The sequence below is a fragment of the Linepithema humile genome, chromosome 2, assembly GCF_040581485.1.
Source record: "Linepithema humile isolate Giens D197 chromosome 2, Lhum_UNIL_v1.0, whole genome shotgun sequence".
Classification (NCBI taxonomy): Eukaryota; Metazoa; Arthropoda; class Insecta; order Hymenoptera; family Formicidae; genus Linepithema; species Linepithema humile.
This window is the reverse complement of record NC_090129.1, coordinates 26,954,632-26,976,262: the sequence shown is the minus strand read 5'-3', so window position 1 is coordinate 26,976,262 and position 21,631 is coordinate 26,954,632.

Here is a 21,631-nt window from a genome sequence, read left to right as displayed (position 1 = left end):
TCGTAAACACCCCATGACTGAAGGTCTTTATAACGAAATGGGCTTTTTTTGTTGTGATGTGATACTGGAATAGGTTTTATCTGACGCATGTATTGGCGGAAATCCTCGATAAAAATCTGTGGATCCGGTGTAAAGTCTTCTTGAATGAAGAATTCACCCGGTACACGCAAAGTTGTGCCATACAGAAATTCTGCTGGGGAAGCGCCCGTATCTAAGCGCACATGAGTGCGTAATCCGAGTAGAACAGTTGATAATACGCTTACCCAATCTGGAGAATTGTGTCACATTAGGGCTGCTTTTAAGGTACGGTGCCATCTCTCTATCAAGCCATTCGCAGCGGGGTGGTATGCGGTAGTACGAATTCGCTTGCAACCCGTGAGAGATAACAGAGCGGAGAAAAGCTGAGACTCAAATTGAGCGCCTTGGTCGGTTGTGAGGATCCGAGATGTGCCGAATCGTGCGATCCAGTTATCATAAAAAGCTTGTGCCACTGTACGCGCCATAATGTCGCGAAGGGGAATGGCTTCTGGCCAGCGCGAAAAACGGTCTATAATCGTTAGACAATATTTGAAATTGTTGCAAGGAGGCAACGGACCAATAATGTCCATATGAACGTGGAAACGTCGAAACGGCCGTCCGGCGCGGTAAAAAATGCGGGTAGATGCTTGACATGTCGTGTAGTTTTTGATTGTTGACAATCGATACACTCTCGCGACCAGACTGCGACGTCACGGTGTAAATTAGGCCATATGTATCGTTGGCGGATTATTCGATCAGTGACTTTAGCGCTGGGATGAGCAGGGCCGTGGAACATGTCAAAGACTTGTTTTCTAAGGGAGGCTGGAATGTAGGGACGTATAGATTCACCAGACAATTCGCAGTATAACTCTGTGGGAGGAGATCCCCAAGTAAATCTTTTAAGTTTGAGTGAGCAATTGTGCGATGTTAACAGATGTTTAAGTTCTGCGTCCTGAGATTGCCGTTCTGCTAAATCGACTAGCTCGAATTCGACAGGAAGGCGTAGGGCTTCTATTCGCGATAAGCTATCAGCTACTACGTTGTCCGTTCCCGGGAGATATTCAAAATTAGTAGTGAATTGAGCTATAAAAGATAGCCGTCGTAGTTGCCTCGGAGAGGCCTTATCTGAACGTTGTTTAAAAGCATAAATCAACGGTTTGTGATCTGTAGATACTTTAAACACGCGGCCTTCGACAAAGTGTCTGAAGAACTTCAAAGCTTCATATACCGCTGTTAGTTCACGATCGTATGCGCTGTATTTTTGTTGAGACGCAGTGAATTTGCGCGAGAAAAAGGCGAGAGGTTTCCAAGCGTTTGATATGTATTGTTCTAAGGAAGCTCCCATTGCAATATCCGAAGCGTCTGTAACAATGCGCGTTTCTGCGGTGTCAGAAGGATGAATTAAAAGCGCTGCATTTGCTAGGTCTTGTTTGGCCTTGGAAAACGCAGTTTCCGCTTCTGAATTCCACGCTATTTCGCATTTATCGTTTTTGCGCGAATCCGTAAGATACGCGTGAAGAGGAGATTGAACGCTTGCAGCATGCGGAAAGCTGCATCGATAAAAATTTAACGCGTCTAAAAACCGTCGCAACTCGATTATTGTGCGAGGTTTAGGAAAGTCGAGAATAGCTGCAACTTTTTCTGTGGTAGGTTTAAAACCTTGGCTATTAATGTGGTGTCCTAGAAAGATTATTTCTTCGACGCCTAAAACGCATTTAGATGGGTTAATGATTAATCCAAATTCCTTAAGCCTACGGCAGACTAAGCGGAGATGTTCCTTATGCTCCTCTATAGATGAGGATGCGATAAGGATATCATCTATGTACACGAAAATAAAATCAAGATCCCTGAGCGCGCGATGAATATACCGTTGAAACGATTGAGCAGCATTCCGGAGGCCGAATGTCATAGTGATAAATTCAAAAAGACCGAACGGAGTAATTACTGCTGTTTTTTGGATATCGTCATTTGCTACTGGGATTTGATGGTATGCTTTGAAGAGGTCGAGCAAAGAAAATATTTTTTTGTTATTAAGATTCGTAGAAAAATCGTGTAAATGAGGTACTGGATATTTATCCGGGATAGTTACCGCATTTAATCGGCGATAGTCGCCACAGATACGCCATTCGCCTGTTTTTTTACGTATCAGATGTATCGGGCTAGCCCACGGACTGCTTGAGGGACGGCAAATACCTAAGTCCATAAGACGTTTAAATTCTGCCTTAGCGGCTTTTAGCTTGTCCGGAGCTAGGCGTCTGGAACGTTCAGAGATCGGAGGACCATTCGTTAGTATGTGATGTTCGATGTCGCGATGCTTTAATGGAATTCGTTGATCGATACCAGTTATTCCCGGAAATTCTGCAAAGATCTTAGCAAAAACGTTTGAACGATCTACTGTTGACAGACCGAAATTTGGGGTGGTGTCAATGGTGCATGTGGTGAATAACTTGGTAGTGATATCGATAAGACGATGCTTACGTAGACTAACATCTAACCCGTAATGTTTTAAAAGGTCAGCCCCTATAATTGAAAAAGGAACGGCGGCTAAACAAAAGTTCCAAGTAAAAGCGCGACGCAACCCGAGGTCTAAAGTGAGGCGGCGTTCGCCAAAAGTGTCAATACTCGTAATATTAGCGGCGTATAATTTAAGCTGTGTTGCTGCTTTTTTCTGCGAAGCAGATGCAGCTAGGACTGAGATTTCGGCACCGGTATCGATTAAAAAGCGGTGACCGGAAATACGATCACGGATATAGAGACGATTTTGAGTAAGTTCCCTCTCACCGACCGTCTCGCAACAGGGAGGAGAACTCAGTTTTCCGATGTATCATCGTCTTTCCAAGAACAAGGCTTGCGGCAAGACGTTGCCTTTTTACCGTATTTTTGATGTATGTAGCAAAGGCCGGATTTTGCGTCCGCTTTCGATGCTCCGCGGGATCGTGAAGAGGAACGCTCTCGTTTAAATTTTGAAAATTTACTCTCTAAATTAGTGATTCGTTTAGTGAGTTCAGATATTTTAGTTTTAAGGTCTGACTGATCATTCGAATCACTAAAAGAATGAGATTTATTTTTTTTAGTGTGTGTCTGAATAGGAACTAGTGACAGGTCGTGACCGCTCATATCAGCGATTTTATCGGCTATTTCAGCCAATTTTTGAAGATCAGGTTCGTTGATTGCTACGAGGATAGCTCTTTGAGTCTCAGGTAGTTGCTCAATAAATAAAGACTTGAGGACTGTTGAACTACATTGACCTCCGTTTAGTTGGCGCATATGATTTAATAGATGAGAAGGTTTTTGGTCTCCAAGTGATTGACCTTTTAATAATTGACGTAAACGTGCCTCTGGCGAAGTCGAAAAGGTTGACAGAATGCGATCTTTAAGAGCTTGGTACAATTCAACCGGGGGCGGCTCTAAAGCAATGAGGTCTCTAATATGTCTAATGACTTCTCCTTCTAACGCGCCAACTAGAAAATCTACTTTGGTGCTATCTGTTCTAATATTCGCATTACGAAAAGTCGCTTCTACTCGCAAGAACCAAGTTTCGGGATCGTCGCGCCAAAAGGGCGGAATTTTAGGTACGCGATATGAATTAATTTGCGGGTCGGGTCTACCGTTGTCCGAATTGTCTGAGTTTGACATGGCGTTGATTAAATAAACTTATCTGTGTATCAACTGCGCTTGTCTTTATCGCTCGTTTAGTCGTCTTCTCGTTTCCCCTGTTGCAATTGGCTGCTTTCCCTTGGATCCACGAATGGACATTGAGCGCGGCGAACTGGACTCTTCTCGTTTCCCTTGCTGCAATTGGCTGCTTTCCTTAGGATCCACAAATAGGCGTTGAGCGCGGCGAACTAGACCCTTCTCGAAAAGGCGGCAACTCACAATGGACTCGTTGATATGCAATTGCACGCCGGCAAAAATCCGTTTATGTTTCAGGTGATGAATTTCTGGCTGACACTCGAGCTAACTCGTCTCCTTGTGGCAAACGAGTGTTGATAAGGCGGTTCGGGAAATGAACTACGCAAGGCGTGGTGCTGGTATGACGAAACAATGGCAGGATGCCCGTTGGATGTATACGAGACGGAATACTTTGTCTCGATACACAAGTGATTTTTAGCACTTTTTACGGCAGGAGTTCTAGACAAGATCTTCTCAATAGCACTCGACTGAATCGTCGGGGTCACCAAATGTGAGCACTATTATATCCAGAAACGTATCTCGGGGGTTAGGTTACCCTGTGGTTGACGTCCTGGTTAATCTTCTTCGACGTGGAGGCCCACAATATTTCCAATAGGTTGAAGAGGATTTACGTGTTAGGATATAAGCACTATGAGAGACGTGTAGTATTTAAATATCAGAAAATTATGTATTACGTCTTGTCTTTACAAAGGATCAGGCCGTATTCTCTTTTTTCATACCACGCACGTGAGTCTCTAGACTCCCTAGGCTTAGTCGGTAACGTCGAGAGCGCAGTAGTCGGCATAGCCTACACTAGTGCTTGACAGTTCCGCGCGCGTGTCGTGATTTCGTGCAATTCGGTGAGCGAGCAGTCCGTCCTTTTTTGTCGGTCATACGAATGTCAATGTCGCGAAGAAAAAGTGTCGAAAAGTGACGCGACGATAGCCTCGCCACACACGTGCGCGAAAACGCGTCGCGTGTTAAACGCGAGATACGCGGATAGATAAATCGTACGCGGAGTGCGCCCGTGCACTGGCCGGCGAGGTCTCCGGCGGATCTGACTCCATTTTTCCTGTGGAGTACTGTGAAACAGTGAACAGTGAATGCGTTAACAATCGTGAGGAACGCGCTCCATCGAGTCAATCGTTGCGCGATGCACGGGGCTCCTTTGATGTGGGATGTCCCTGAGCGCGGGAAAATTCAGTGCATCGATTAAGGAACTTTTACCCTTCATAACACCGAAATTACGACACCTTCGACATTTTGCCAAAGGAACTTTCGTCTCAGAACAACGTCAGGAGTCTACCCTGAACCGGTTATTCGATAAGCCTGGGACACCCGTATATATATATTAAAAGTATTACTAATAAAAAGTAAATCAAATTAAAAAATAAGTTTATTGTCGAAAATAACAAATTTCATCCTATAAATAAAATTTTTTTAAAATTAATATATTTAAGTATTTAATATTGCGGCCTGTATGGAATATTAGATTTTCAATTTTGGCACACTGCAGAACAAAGGTTGTTCATCACTGGTTTAATATTATATCTATACCTTTCTGATGCGATATCTTAAACCGGTTCTTGAAACATTGTGGACAAAAACTGTGTCGACATTTCATCATTTTAAATGATTTAATCTCGTTTTTGCATACTATGCATCGCATTATATCAATCGATTCAAACAAAGCCGTTCTATGGAATAAAGTAAAAAAAATTAATGACAATAATTGATAACACTGGCCAACATGGTTTTTGCTGTTTAAATATAATATACCATTTCCGATGTATTTTTTCACGCAGAACACGAATTCTGCCACGAAATTGCCCTATCACGTCAGGTTTTTGAGAAAAATGAAGTTAAAAGTGTCAAAATTGACGTTTTTTGGCATATTTATTATTTTTTGCCTAATTTATGATTTTTTCGCTCGTAAAGTAAATTTTATTTTTTATTTTTGTTTACACCATCTTAAAGTACTAACTTTTATCTTTAAACTCGATTTTTTGAAACTCCGTACGATTTTTTTTTGCCGAGTTAACCTCATCACGATCAGACGAAGATGAACATTTCATGCCAAAAATATACTTGGAAAACAAAATTTCAGAACTGGATGATAATTTTTTAATTTGAAGAGTTTTGAGATATCTGAATCCGAATCTGAAATAAGATTTTCAAAATTCAAAATAGTCGATCCAATATGGCGGACCAAAATTTGTAAAAATATTTGAATATTAATAAACTTTGGTATAAACTGTTTTTTTAACTTCTGGATTACATTTTGCTTCCCCAAATGAAATTCTGGCATTTTAAATTTTTTGTGTATAATGCACTTTATACGAGCAAAAGCTAGCTGTATCTTACTGATACAAACACAGCGGCAGTGATGCGATATCACCCACCGCGGTCCCGGCTTCGCTGCCTCACACAACCTCAGAAGCGTACGTCACGTATCCGTGTGGCACGGATGACATATGCCAAAAAACGTTAATTTTGACACTTTTAACCTCACCGCGGTGGGCGATATCGCATCAGTGCACAGCGGAGAGGTTAACACATTTCTTCACCTGATAGCGGAAAGGTTAACTCGGCAAAAAAAAATCGTACAAAATGTAAAAAAAATCAAGTTTAAAGGTAAAAGTTGGCACTTTAAGATAGCGTGAACAAAAGTAAAAAATAAAATTTACTTTACCAGCAAAAAAATCATAAAAATGCCAAAAAACGTCACCTTTAACCTCACTTTTCTCAAAAACCTTGTCGTAATGTAAGGTTCAAATTAAAGAATAAAACTTTTATTTCTGAATGATACAATGGTATGATCTTATTTCTTAAACCGCCAGTATGCTAATGACGCCGGTTTGATTCATTATCGGTAAGTATGCGGAGTCTAAATGACTCATATGTGCGCGCCATGCGCAGTAGCGGGTGAGAGCGTCGACGGTTGACCGACAACCTACTCTCTTAATTTGAAGCAGTGAAAACTCACTAATTTTCAGTGAATGGTCACTATTTGTTGAAGTTATAAGTATACCACTGCGAATCAGTACGTACTCTCTGTTTGAATCAGTGACATTACATTGTCACTGCATAAATCAGTGGATATCTTATCCGCTTATTCACTGATTCAACTAGTGAAATAAAAGGGAATTTTCTATTGAAATCGAAATAAAGGTAAACATTTCTTTCTTTATTGGCAATTTCGATCCAATGAATAAAGCAATGAAATTAAATTATTTGACATTGATATATTCATTTGATCGAAATCACCAATCAAGAAGAAAATATTTATTTATTGAATATGGTCTGGAAAGATGAGATGAGAAAAAATGTTAAATAATGAAGTAGTCATTGCATTATATGAACATATTATTCAATTTGAAAATTTGTAATGTTTACATGCAATGATGTTACTACACTGCTTGTTTTTTTGGCGATGTTAAATATATAAAAATCGATAAAGTTAAAAAAATTGTTTAAAGATACAGGATAAGATACGTTGAGCACATAAAATAGCTTAAATAATAAGTCGAACGATACTATGGGATCGGCTTTATCCGGGACTTCTATAAGCCATCCGTCCCCTTGAACGAAATATTAATTTTTTTTTGAGCCTCGCACACACACGATGAATGGCTGAACATTCGTATTTTCGGAAGATATAAAAGACGTTACAAATTGACGTACATCACTTCCTTCCTGAAAAAAATTATGTAGATATAATAAAATATATAATAAATATAAGAACAGAATTATTGAATGAATAACTTCGATGATAAAATTGTAAATACTGTGCATACACATTTAGTTACACGTTATAAAACATACCGGAATAATTTGAAGCAAGAAACGAGCATTATCATTAGTGGCAACCTCTGAACAAAAGTTTTCTGCTTGTGCTTCATCGGTCTTATTATCGTGTATTTCCTCATCTTCATATTGCTAAAGATAATTATGAGACAATGAGATAAACTATTATAAACTATTATTATTAACTATTGCCATTAAAACGAATTCAAAACTCGTTTCGAATACACACATATTTGAAACATCATTTCAAATAATTATTTATTATAAATTCTAACTTTATTATTCTCACCTTTTTTTTTTCCTTTACCCTTTCGAGTTTGTTTTCCTTTTTTTCTTTGTAAGGCATTGCTATCTGGTAATAATTCTGCGAGTATGATCAATGCTCTCATATGTTCTAAATAAGAAGAAAAATGTTAATTTATATTAGTAAAGAAATAAAAATATTTGTACAAAAATAAGTATTAATATTTTACCATTGATTTTAAAGGTTACTTGGTCGTACACATCACGTCGATGCATTTTAGCATACGATATTATTCTCTGACTATAGTACGCAGGGAATCGAGTTAAAAAGTTGTCTTCTAATCCAGTAAACATTTGTTGAAACTCTACATTAATCTAAAATAAATTAATTTTTATTAAACTAATTTTTATTATATTAAATGTTAACGTAATGTTTTTAAATAACATAATGAGCTATACCATTTCTCCATTGTAATCCATCAATCGTGGATATTTTTTAAAAATTTCTGTGATGCTTGGATTTGCTGTACTGATCCAATGTCTTCTATTTGGAAATGTATCCTTCATGTAAGATATTATTGCATTCTTGTTCTGCTCGGAAGGATGTTTGCACTGCAGCCATGATCTTAAGGATAAAAAAAGTAGTTAAAATTACAATAATATCATTTTTGTATTAGTTTTCATTGAGAAGAAACCTTTTCGTTGAGTTCTTCGATAGGAAGGAGTTTGCACGACTTATTTGTCAAAACTCGTTCTACCTTCTACTCGTTCTACCTTTCTACTCGTTCTACCTTCTTCGTAGTATATTTCTTCTTTGAAGGTGATATCGTTTTCCGAATGGTCCACAGTCGATATTCTATAAAACCTTTTTTTGTTACACTATCGTAATAATGTTCCTGCGAAGGTATGTCATTTTTATAATTTGTTTTTATAAACATAAATATTTGTTGTTGTGTGAAAGATTAACATACTCACATAACCTTTGGTGGAATGTACGTCTTTCAACAAAGGAAATTCGCGTATAATTGCTGCAGCAAGTGCAATTTTTGCCTTTTCAGGAGGATAACTGCAAGTACAATTTCTACATTATTTCCAACAACTTTAACTTATAATAAAATATAGTAATATTATAAAAAAGATTCACCAGCTATCGTAAACTTTCACTAGCTCCGCTACAACAATGCGTATCAATGCCCTTCTGTTTTCTTCTGCAAATGCAGTTTTGGCTGCTAATAACACATCTTTTCCCTGAGGATGCATTTGTAGAGTATTCTGTACTGTGTTGTAACGCTGCAAACAAAAATGTAGTTTACATTTTGACTACTTCTATATATTTCTATATGCATATTTACCGAGAATTTTTCTTCTGGTGGCTTCAAATTAGGTACGGGCTGATTTGAAGAATGTTCTGGAACATCCAGTGCAAACGGTTTTGGTCCTTTTATCGAGGGGTTTGACGTAGACAGGGATAAAATATTATCGTTTAATATAGAGTCGTTATATTCAATAACATAATCACCTATTACGACCTAGAATGTAAAGAATTCCGAGTATAGAGGATTAAAATGTCTATAGTACGAAATTAAAATCGAATCACATATACCTATATATCTGTATATACAGGGTGATTCAAAATAACCGTATGTCCTTAAAGGGGCATATTCCTGAGCGTATTCTGAGACAACTTTTCCTTTGGCAAAAGTTTGTGCAGAGCTTAATTTTCAAGTTATAAAAGAAAATAGTTAGCGTATCGTGAGTCGAGTACAAGAAACAAGCAGGGGCGTCGCAACTCACCGTTACACGCGAGTGTTTACGTGAGGCGCCTGCTACAATCAGCTGACACTCACGATACACAAATACGTATACGCATCTCTCTTTCTCTCTTTCTCTCTCTCTCTTTCTCCCGCGATGAGACAGATCCATATCGAGTAAAAGTTTTTCCACTTTCTTATGGTTCACGTCTCACGTTTTAAAACACAACACATTCACATACTCTGTTCACTCACTTCATCGATAAAACGAGGAATTTATTTAATGATCACTACTAATCACTTGATGCGTGAAAATTACTCGAAAAAAGAAACACGTGTTTTTTGAGTAATTGTGTATCGTGAGTGTCAGCTGATTGTAGCAGGCGCCTCACGTAAACACCCGTGTGTAGCGGTGAGTTGCGGCGCCCCTGCTTGTTTCTTGTACTCAACTCACGATACGCTAACTATTTTCTTTTATAATTTAAAAATTAAGCTCCGCACAAACTTTTGCCAAAGGAAAAGTTGTCTCAGAATACGCTCAGGAATATGTCCCTTTAAGGACATACGGTTATTTTGAATTACCCTGTATATAGAATAACCTTACATACTATAGGCGCGGTGCCTAAGGATTGTGTTCGACTTGGTTGAAAGATATTGAGACCAATTTCTTAGAAAAATATAATTTATTTTTCCTCGTCAGAGAAGTAGAGTAAAGTACAAGTTTTGTGTTTGATTTGATTAAGGGCGCCAGAGGCGCTTTCTCGGCAAGAGTGTAAGGCCGAGAATCAAAAGAAAAATTGACGGGCGCGGTAAGAAATTACCGGCCGCGTCTTAGTGTGTTGAACGGGTCCTAAAAAGGACGGTTCAACTGAGTTAGCTCGTTGCAGCCCCTTTCCCGGCGTCGGTGGAACTCCGTTCGGGAAGTGGTCTTCCGTCTGACAACTGCTCTCTGAGCAGGCTCTGAGCGGTGAAGTCTGTACTGCGATGGATCGAGTCTCTGGTGTGCTGGTGGTGGCAACCGTCTCGGCTCTCGGGATTACGGATTGCTCCGTGTACCGAGGAGAGAGAGGTCTCCGAATTCGGATGTCGCCTTGAGTGAGCGTGTCCCTTGGTGGTCGAGTCAACCGGACGCAGAACTCTAGTGGGATTAATTTCCACACTAGAGACTGAGGAGGTGACGGCGAAAGTGGAGTATCCGCGGGCCGCTCGGTTGAAATGCGCGGCCGATGCTGGGACTCTGTTTTCTTTTTACGCGCCTTGCGAGGCAGCGTGAGAAAAACTGCGAGACTATGTGTCTCTGTTAGATTCTGCCGAGGCAGAGTACGACTCAGTTCAAGGGCCCTTGAGAGAGCTCGCCTTGAAGCGAGTGAGTGAGGAAAGATCTGCGGAGCAGCTCTTTTATATCTCGTCGATCGAAGCTTGATCGCGAGAAGGTTCTTCACCGCCTGCGCAACCTGGCGGTGGGTCCGCAAGCTTGTAACTGGTAGAAGGCCTGCGGCGCGTAGCGGCGCCGCGATGTATTATACCGCGTCAGTGCAGCGGTGTGGCGGTGAGCCGCCACACATACATTTTTCTCCTTTTTTTCTTTGATTAATTTCATTATACGTTTTCGAGGCCCCATTTTGATGTTCATTGTTTGTAAGTCATTTTCGGTAAGTTCTAAAAAAGATTCGTTGTCGATGCGTTCATCTAAAATATAAAAGATCAAGATAAATATATCAAAAAATGTAATAAGAGAAAATTAATTACAAATTAATTACATAATTTCATTATTTCTTACAATCATATAATTATATGACGAAGACTAATAAACAGATTATTAGATGTTGATTTAGTCCAACATGCAAAAGGTTTGAAGTGAGCAAGAGTTGAAATTTCAACGAGTCTATGAACAGCACCAGGTCCAGGAAGTTCGATTTGGTAAGCATTTAAATCCGTATCAAACTGAGTAGTAGTGCATATGGATATGTTTAAATATACTCTATTAGTATGTAATACAAAAATTTCTTCTATATATCCAAACAGAAGTAAATTATCCTCACGAATGTGTGCAACTTCCAGACATACAAATAATTCAAATTCTTTCCGGAATTCAATTCCATTCCAGCGAACAAATTTACATGACAGAACTTCATCATCATCATGATAACCGAGTGCATAGAAATCTTCGTTATTCTCAATATTTTGTATCAAAACGGTTTTACTATTTGAACTGTTTAATTTAATCAATTTGACTTTGCCTCCGCCCCATCTGGCACTTTGACTACATTGGAAAATGCGAACAAGCGTTTTTGATGGATTTTTAAAATTGCACACATTATGTGCACGTTTCTTAATTTCATTGTGCTTAGCTTCGTATCGCATACAAAAGTAATGAACCAGAGATCCAGACCATAATATGCATTCAGGATAATGAGAAAGGTGATGAAATTTATTAATGAGATTTATTTCAGAAAATAATTTCTTAAATACCTGGATAAAATTTGTAATAAGGGTTCTGAGGTACGGAATTAGAGATTTAGTGATTTTTGGCGAAAAGACTAATTCCATAATCTGAAGCAGAATTAAAATCATTTCCATATGTTCATCTCCATTACGCACTTTTTCGCAAACCAAAAATGGAAAAGCACGCACGAGGCACCACGTTTGCATTGCTTTTTGGCTTAATGTATTATCTCTTTTGCGGAGCATAGCTTCGGTGAAATTTGCGGATGGTTTATTAACTTTTTCTGTAAATCCATATTGGAATGATGATATTCGATCATTGAAATATTGAACATTGAACCTTCCCTGTACTAATATGTATTCACGTAATATTAATTTTAAAATCATTGGGCATATACTGCATAGAAAATCATGCATAGGATCAAAAATTTTATTTCGAGAAATATGGAAATAACGTGAACTATGCAATGAACAGTCTCCTTGGACTCCTGTCGCTGATTTTGACTCAGCAGAAAAGTTTGTCTCTTCTAAGAGAGCAAGATGTTCATTAAAAACCTCTTCAGTTCTTGGTTGTGCTGTTTCAACAGAATCAGCATGTAAATCGGCTCTGCACAATACTCTATACAATATACTCTATACAAGCACATTCGACAAAACTTATTGGCTGATGGCCCAAGAAGATTATATACATCATGAACAGAAAGTCCATCCCCAACAAAAGCAGCTAAAAATCCGCGAAGTATAAATTGATGAGGTCCAATTTCTATGGGTATTCCTTTATCGCCCTCTAACTTAACTAAGTCTTGCAAAAACGGAGCAAGTATCTTTTTAAATCCATACTTTTTTACATCCGAATCACAACAAAGAAGCAGAACATGTATGCTACTAAGTTCTGAATTTATATGCGGTGGCAAATTTTGAATTGTGTAATAAAAAGCTCCTAACTTATGCACACCTGTCTTCGATCCCAATGGGTTGACAATTTCTAATTCGTCATAATATAACTGGATTCTTAAAGCGTGTTTATGTTGCAGGAGAAAAGGATGAATTGTAGCATGCTGACCATCTAGAAATGAAGCTAATATATTGTCATCAATTGATTTTCTTTCTGACAGAATAGCTTGTCGCACATCTTCGTTTGACAGCACCAATTTCAGAGAATCAATGATAGGAATATATTGACAAGTCTCCATAATCATTTTTGGTATGTACGTGGCTGTTTTACTATCAAGTTTACTATCAAGGCGATATCCAAGAAGGATTTCTATGGGCTCAATATATCCGCAATGCTTTTTCAAAGCATTAATTTGTTCATCCAATGTTCTCATTTGTTCAAAAGGACTATCGAACTCTAACACTTGTAAGACATCTTTTGAAACATCGTCATGTAGCATGTTATTGTCTTCAAAAATCTTTCTGACTTTTTTCTTCACGAAATCTCGGACAGTAAGTAAAAGTTTTTCGCATTCGTCAAGAATCTGTGTCAACAGGTGCCCTGTCATTGAACCATTACATTGGAATTTCGCAATCATTCTAATCACTAACTTTTGTAGATCAAAATCTTCATCATTATTGTTATCGTTGCTATCATTATCACTATAAACTAAATTGTCATGAGTGTTTTCTGAATCTTCTGAATCATTAAACTGTACACATATTTTGTTATTCATTTCATTATTATAAAGTTGGTTAATAACAACTGCAGGCCCTCTCTCTCTCTCTCTTGTTCAAGTTCAGTATTTCTTTCATGCAAGTGATAGTTTCTAATATGCCTTCTCAACGTATAAAAGTGTATAAAAGTACGTTGACAACCACTTTGTCCACATTTAAAACCTGCATTGCCTACACCACGATTAATTGTAAGCCCATGGATGGATATAAAATGCCGAACTAAACCATTCAATCCACCAGAAACTAATTGTTGACACATGTAACAATTTAGTCTTTCCATTATTTATGATCTCAGATCAATTCCTGCATTAAAGTAATAAATATAGCAATGAATAAGCAATGAATAAGCAATGAATACATTTTAAAATATAATGATATAAAATAAATTTTTTTTGCAGTGATGCAACTTTTGAATTGATGATTTTTTAGTGTCCATAGTAGTTACACATATTTGCAAGAATATATATATTTTTGTACATCTTATGGGTGCAGTTCCGAATAGGTGAAACGCCCGATTGTTTTGAAACTCCACTATTTTATGTAGTTTGGCGCGCTGATTACGAATATGATAATGAAAATCGCCGACTAGGTCATTTTCAAGGTCAAAACAAGGTCAGAAAAAGTGAAAAAATATCACTTTTTTGAGATTATTTTAAGAAATATTGATGTAACAAAAAAAAGTTTAAAATAAAAGTTGTAGTTCTTGTAAAAATACATTATTTATGTCCTATGCATTTTTTGTGTAAAACTGATAGTTTTCGAGAAAATTGACGTTAACGATTAAAAACTTTGGTAAGTAGGATGAAACACGGGGGGTTCGGGGGGCGGAGCTCCCCGAGGGGGAAATGGGTGCAGGCGGGGAGGGGGGTGCAGGAAGGAGGGGCGGAGCTTCTCCCCCCGCCTATTACATAGCTAGTGTCTATTATAGAAGTTGAAAATAACTTTCAAACACAATATGCTCTCTACCTTGCGTAGGGGTCTTGCTAATCTTTTCAGTATCAAATATTTTTAATATATTGTAGACTCATCATACCTTTAGTAAGGCGAAGATTTAATTCATATAAACTTTCTGCGCGCACACACCTTGCGTTGGGGTCTTGCTAATCTTTTCAGTATCTAGTATTTTTAGTATATTGTAGACTCATTAGATTTTTAGCAAGGCAAAGATTTAATAAATATACATAAATTGTATACGCACACACGCCGCTACATTTTTTAAACGGCATGCGTATGCAAGCTAAGGCCTACCTGTTTACCAAAGTTTTTAATCTTTAACGTCAATTTTCTCTAAAGTTATCAGTTTTACACAAAAAATGCATAGAACATAAATAATGTATTTTTACAAGAACTACAACTTTTATTTGAAACATTTATTTGTTATGTCAATATTTATTGAAATAATGTTAAAAAGTGATATTTTTTCAGTTTTTTTGGAGTTTTGACCTTGAAAATGACCTTGTCAGCAATTTTCATTATCATATTCGTAATCAGCGCGCCAAAATACATAAAATAGTGCAGTTTCAAAAAAATCGGGCGTTTCACCTATTCAGAATTTTATCCCATCTTATATATATGATATATAATATTATATTCATCTTTAATGTTATAATATAAAAAGAGTTCGGAATATATAATTATGTGAAAAAATTAATGAAGTAATGTATACTTATATAAAATAATAAAATTGTGAATTTTGTATACTTTAAAAAAAAGTTTTAATATATGAAAAATAATGAAAAAAAGCAATGTAAATTCGATATTTGCAAATGCTATTTTTTCTTTGTTAACTTATGTTCAGAAGCATAAAGATTTATTAAAATATCTAGTCACGTGTGCAACACCAGATCTGTTATTAGAAGACTAACCATAATTCCAACTAATAAAACCTTTGTAGGTCCAAAAAGTTTCTTCTATATAAATAAATATAAATATGTAATTGAGAGATATGTTCCAATTATATGAAAAATAAAAAGTTAATATAACCTTGAAATATATTTAATCTGGCTCTATCAATACCCATTGACTGCAAATAATTGATGAAATTATTTGATGATGTCGCAACAGCAGCCTCTATTTGTTGTTACAGAAGTAGCTGTAAATATGGAAAGAATTATGTGATATAATTATAATACTATCGAGAATACTACAGTATTAAAATTCTTTTCTTTTGATATATTTGATACTCAAACAGCACAAAAGATTAAGACACCTTTTTGTTATGAACAAATTTTTATATATTGTTTAAACTGATTAAGAATATGAACAGATTATAAATATTTATATATAAATATTATAATAAATATATAAAATATTAAGTTAATATTTAAGTTAATATTCAGTTAATATTTAACACAATATTTATAGTAAGTACAAAATTAAAAGATTTATAAAATATTTTGATAAATTTTTTAATTTTTTATTTACTATAAATATTGTGTTAAATATTAAAATATTAACTAAATATTTTATATATTTATTATAATATTTATATATAAATATTTATAATCTGTTCATCTTTCATGTTGATAAATGTAAAATAGCAAGCATGGCTAAACGAGTAAGGCGAATGGCAAGAATATTAAAAATCTCGTGTTTGAAAACTGTGATTTTGTAACTTTTTTCCTTTTTCGATATTTATTTTAAGTAAATTATTAGATAATGTTTTTGGCTAAAAGAAATTATTTTATCTTTATTAAAAATATTCGCATATGTTAAATTAGCACTTTGTTGCAACATTGTAAAATAACTTTATTTTTCTATTGACAATAGCAGATCTGTATTATTTTTAAAATTGTTAGTTTAACATATGCGAATATTAATAATAAATAGAAAATATTATTTTTTTGGGCAAAAAAATATTATCTAATGATTTACTATGTTAGAAATAAATGCGGAAAAAAGAAAAAAAAGTTGCACGAAGCAAGTCTCGAACAGGTGATCTCTAATATTCCAGCCACTCGCCTCAGAATTTCTTTTCTGAATCAGAAACGCTTGCTTTTAACATGCAAGTAGTATGCATTTATCGTCTGTTGTGTCGGCTCGGTGGAAGGGAGACGTTCGCTCTCTTCCATTGGTTGAACGGCTAAGCTCACACGGATACGTGACGACGCTTCTGTAAGGTTGTGTGAGGCAGCGGTGCCGGGACCGCTGTGGGAAAGATCGCATCACTGTCCCCAGCAATAGCAGCATGCGTTATTTTCCGCACAATGCAACCACTTCCTTCACCACAGAATTACCTCAACCTATACACTTACAATCTATACACTTACACTTACACGGCAAATGGGAAGTCGCGCTTAACGAGATCCAATTTCCCACTACTTTTTTACACATAAACCACGTTGAAAATGTCATTAGATTCGTCGATATTGAAAATAGACACGAGACGAGGAAAAACGGGGCGCCGTTAACGTCGACGCAAGGCGTAATACCGAACGATATTTATAAAAATATCGAGGTACTTATCTCCGCTATTAATTCGGCTTGCAAAGATGCGGATTCGCATATTAATTTGAAACTAGAAGACGCTAGCGGCGATAAAATCTTGTTCGACATTACATGAAAATAAATGCAAGCTGATTCATCATATGAACGTTTCCGATAATTTTCTACGAATACTCGGCTGCGGTGAGGCCATAACGCCTAATGAAATCGCATATTATACCACGCTCACTGCGACTAATCCTAATTCCAAAGATATTTTTACAGCGCCTTTTATTAAATTCGGGTTCAAAACGGAACAAGGAGTGCGCGCTGGAAGTTTCTATACTGTCGAACCGCACGGATTGCTGCGCGGTATTCCCGATAAACTCTTTATTTATTGCGATATTTGTGAACCTTATATAACCGGCGATGTGCAAACTCCACTTCTTCAAATAGTACCGGTCGAGCTGCAACATTACGGTCATTATTACGCGTACGGCGCGAATCAAGTGAAACATTTCTCCGTCCCGCATTATATCCCATTACGACAAACGTATTTCCGCAGGATTGAAATAAATATAAAAGATCAATTCGGAAAAAAAATACCATTCCAATCGGAAACGCTAACGGTGACGTTGCACTTTAGACGTTTCCAGTAAGAAAAAATCAGTCGCAAATGGTAAAAGCCGCGCGCTATGGCTAGACCGGAGGACCATGAATATTACGATATACAAAGCGGAGGTAGGAGCGGAGGAATCACGAGGGTTTTCGTCGAAGCACCCTATCAACGAGGACACGGAATCGATAGTTTTCTTGGAGGATTATTCAGAAAGGTGCTTCCTTATCTGAATAAAGGTGTACGAGCGGTTCGTAAAGCTTTACGCGCTGGCATTAACGTGATGGAGGATGTCGAAAATAATACATCGTTCAAGGAGGCGGTCAAATCTCGTCTCAATGAATCGAGCGGAAATCTCAAAAGAAAAGCTAAAGAAAAAATAACTAACTTGATGAAGGGAACAGGTTATAAAGTATCCGCGAAAACAGCTGCGCTTCAGTTTTCTTTTTTCAGTCACGTAAGACGCAACGCGGTTCCTAAGTGTCGTCATCCTCATCGTCAGACGAACAAAAAGAAATCGTCAAAGAATAGCAACGTGCGAAGAAAAATCACAAACAAAAAAAGGGCAACAAAGAAAAAAAAAATACGCACGACAGGTAGAAAGACCAACAACAAAAAAAAGCCATCCGGCACCACGGGGCGCCGTCGTCGAGTCAAGAAACGCAGTGTAGCCGACATATTCTCTTAATCGTCGTGTGAATTAGGAATTTACGGAGCATGTCCTTTCTTCATACACATTCAAACGAATGCTTAAAGAGTGAACTCGATCTCTTTTCTTTACCGCCTACACAAACCAGCATCGAGAGATCGCAATGGATTTATTACAAACCCGTAGCTCGCGGACGACGCGCCTATAGAATTCGTCATACCCGGCCATGGGGAAGATTATCTAGATCTCACGCACACCATGTTGAGTCTTCGCGTACGCGTAGAATCTTCCCTCCTAGCAGGAGGCGGTACCGTCGCTGGCACCCCCGAGTTCAAAGTAGGCCCTGTAAATCATTTACTGCATTCCATGTTCAACCAAATCGACATATATTTCAATCAAAAACTTGTGTCACCCCCAAACAACGCTTACGCGTATCGTGCTTACATCGTGGCGTTATTTTATTATTTTTCACCCGCAAAAAACTCCCATTTGACCTCCTGCCTGTGGGACGCGGATACCCCGGGTTTAATGGACGCGCTCCTAGAGTCGCAAGCCACGAATCAAGCTCTCGTGAGACGCTCGCGTTACATTCGAGACGGACAGACGCTAGATCTCATAGGTCATCTTCACTGCAACGTTTTCAATCAGGATAAATTTTTAATCAACGGGGTGGAAGTTAGAATGAGGCTCGTTCGCTCGAAAGATTCGTTTTGCCTTATGGAATCTAATTCGGTGTCAAAAATACGCCTTCTAGACGCTAGTCTGCTCGTTAGAAGAGCAAAGATAAGCTCTGGTGTGTTACTCTCGCATGCGAGAATGTTGAGTAAAACCACCGCCAAATATCCTCTCACAAAAGTCGAGGTTAAAACATTTACGATTCACGCCGGATTCGTAGGAGAATCGATAGATAATGTAATACTCGGACAACTGCCGAAACGTGTAATAGTCGGTTTTGTCGATAACAGAGCGTTTAATGATGATAGAAAATTGAATCCGTTTAATTTCAAAAACTACGGTATAAATTTCTTTTCTCTGTATGCCGATGGTATGCAATTTTCTAGTAGACCGTTACAACCGAACTTCTCGAAAGACGAAAAGCTTTACGTCGAAGCCTACCACACGCTCTTCTCGGGAACCGGCATTCACTTCTTGAACGAGGGAAATTCTATAAGTAGAGAGGATTATGCCCAGGGTTACACTCTTTTCGCTTTTGATCTTACCCCCGACTTGTCCGCTCATTGCGCCGGACATTGGAATCTCGCGAAACATGGTAGTTTGCGATTAGAAGTGAGATTTGATAAGGCGCTTACCTCGACCGTTAATTGTATCGTTTATGCAGAGTTCGATAATATTCTAGAAATAGACTCCTCTCGACAAGTTATCGTCGATTTTGGCGGTTAGATTTTTATAACGTCAAACCTCTGCCTCCTACCGCTACTACTACTACTACTACTACTACGTACATTTTTCCCTAACGTCTGTTTTCTTAAATGACGTGAAAGCAGCGGAAAGAGATTCAGTTTTGTTCGAGACACGAACGTCGTCGCATCGTTTGAAAAGAAAGAGCGAGTACTTGGACATAACCATGGATATAGTCATCGATATGCAGGGTTTCCGCGATGCCGACGAGAAGTTTATTCCGAAAGAAGTGGCTGTTGTCGCGATTAACTCACCAATCATCGGACACTGGATTATGACGCCTTCCTATCCCTTTGACGATTTACCCGAAAAATCGAGACGAGAAAACAACTGGCTTTCGCGAAATTATCACGGAATCGAGTGGTTCGATGGCGAAACCGATCTTAAATGTTTTGTAATACAACTGCGAGAAATAACACGTCGAGCGCGCTACATCTATAGCAGGGGGCAAGAAAAGGCCCGCTATCTGAGGCGCCTACTTTCCAGAAACGTATATAATCTAGAAGGAATTTCTCCGGCGTTTAAAAATTTGTCGGAAGACAAAGAGAGCGGACATCGGTGCTCTCACCACGGCTTTCGATTTTGCTCTACAGACAAATTTCTTTGCGCGTTACGCAACGCCAACAAATTGAAACGCTGGATAGTCGCTCAAAACACCAGCAGTGAGTGTAGCATCGTTTCGAGCTGCGATGATCTTTCTTATGAAAATTGGAGCGTAAGCGAAAAAGTCGACAGCGGCGTTTTTATGAAAAAAAATAAAAATCTCGATATAATTCGCAATATCGAGGCGTGGCGTAACGCTACGGAAAAAAAAGAAGAAGAAGAGGTGAAAGAAGAAGAAGAAGAAAAAGAGAAGAATCAATCACGTAATTACATTGCAAAAAATATATTGCGTGTAAAAAAAGAATATCCTACCAATAGCAACGCTCAACAAACCATCCCCGTTAATGCACAATCATTCGAGAACGTCTACTCTACGCGAAAGGAGATAAACCCCTGTGACTCTACTATACAAATAATTCCTCGCGCACGAGCACCGTCTTGTTACGCGACAAATAAATTCGCTGGAAATCTTACATGCGTTGCGTCGTCTCAATGTCAGATATGCAGGAATTTATCCTGCCGACAGACTACCGAGGGTGTGGACAAGGTCGACAGCCATTGTCACTAATACAGACGAGCATGACCGCCCCGGAAGACACTGGGTCGCCTTTTACATCGACGAGCACGATACCGGCACATATTTCGATAGTTACGGAATTTCACCACACTCGGATCAACGATTTCATCTGCGACTTCGACGAAATTTCACCACGTATCGATGGAACACCGTGCAGCTACAAGGATTTTTTTCGCAAACATGCGGTCAATATTGTTGCGTGTTTCTTTATTATTTGTCTCTTGGTTACAACCTTGAGCAATTTCTTCGTCTTTTCACCGATGATTATAACCAAAACGACAGACTGATAGTATGCTTATATCGCAAAATTTTTCATTGTAAAAAAAATGAGCAAATAAAACTACGTACAAATACTTGTTGTAATATTCAACGATGTATTTTAAAAAATTTCAAATAAAACATTTTATTTCATATATTTAACATTTCTCGATGCGTGCTTTGAAATAATATTTTTAAAACATATTTAGTAAGTCAAATAAAATATTTTTATATTTTGACTGTAATGTTCAATTATGTATTCGTAAGAAAAATTCCAAATAAACGATTCCAAATAAACGATTTTGTATTCCATTTCTCGCGTTTGTTTCCTTCCCCTTTTCTCTTGTTCCTGCACGCTCCACTCGCCATCGTCGATCCATACAGCGCGCTCAATCTGCGAAAACGGGTGGCTGACGCTGACCCCGTTCACGTGATATCGCGCACGCGGCCCTCTTAACCAGCACGCCATATATCAGACT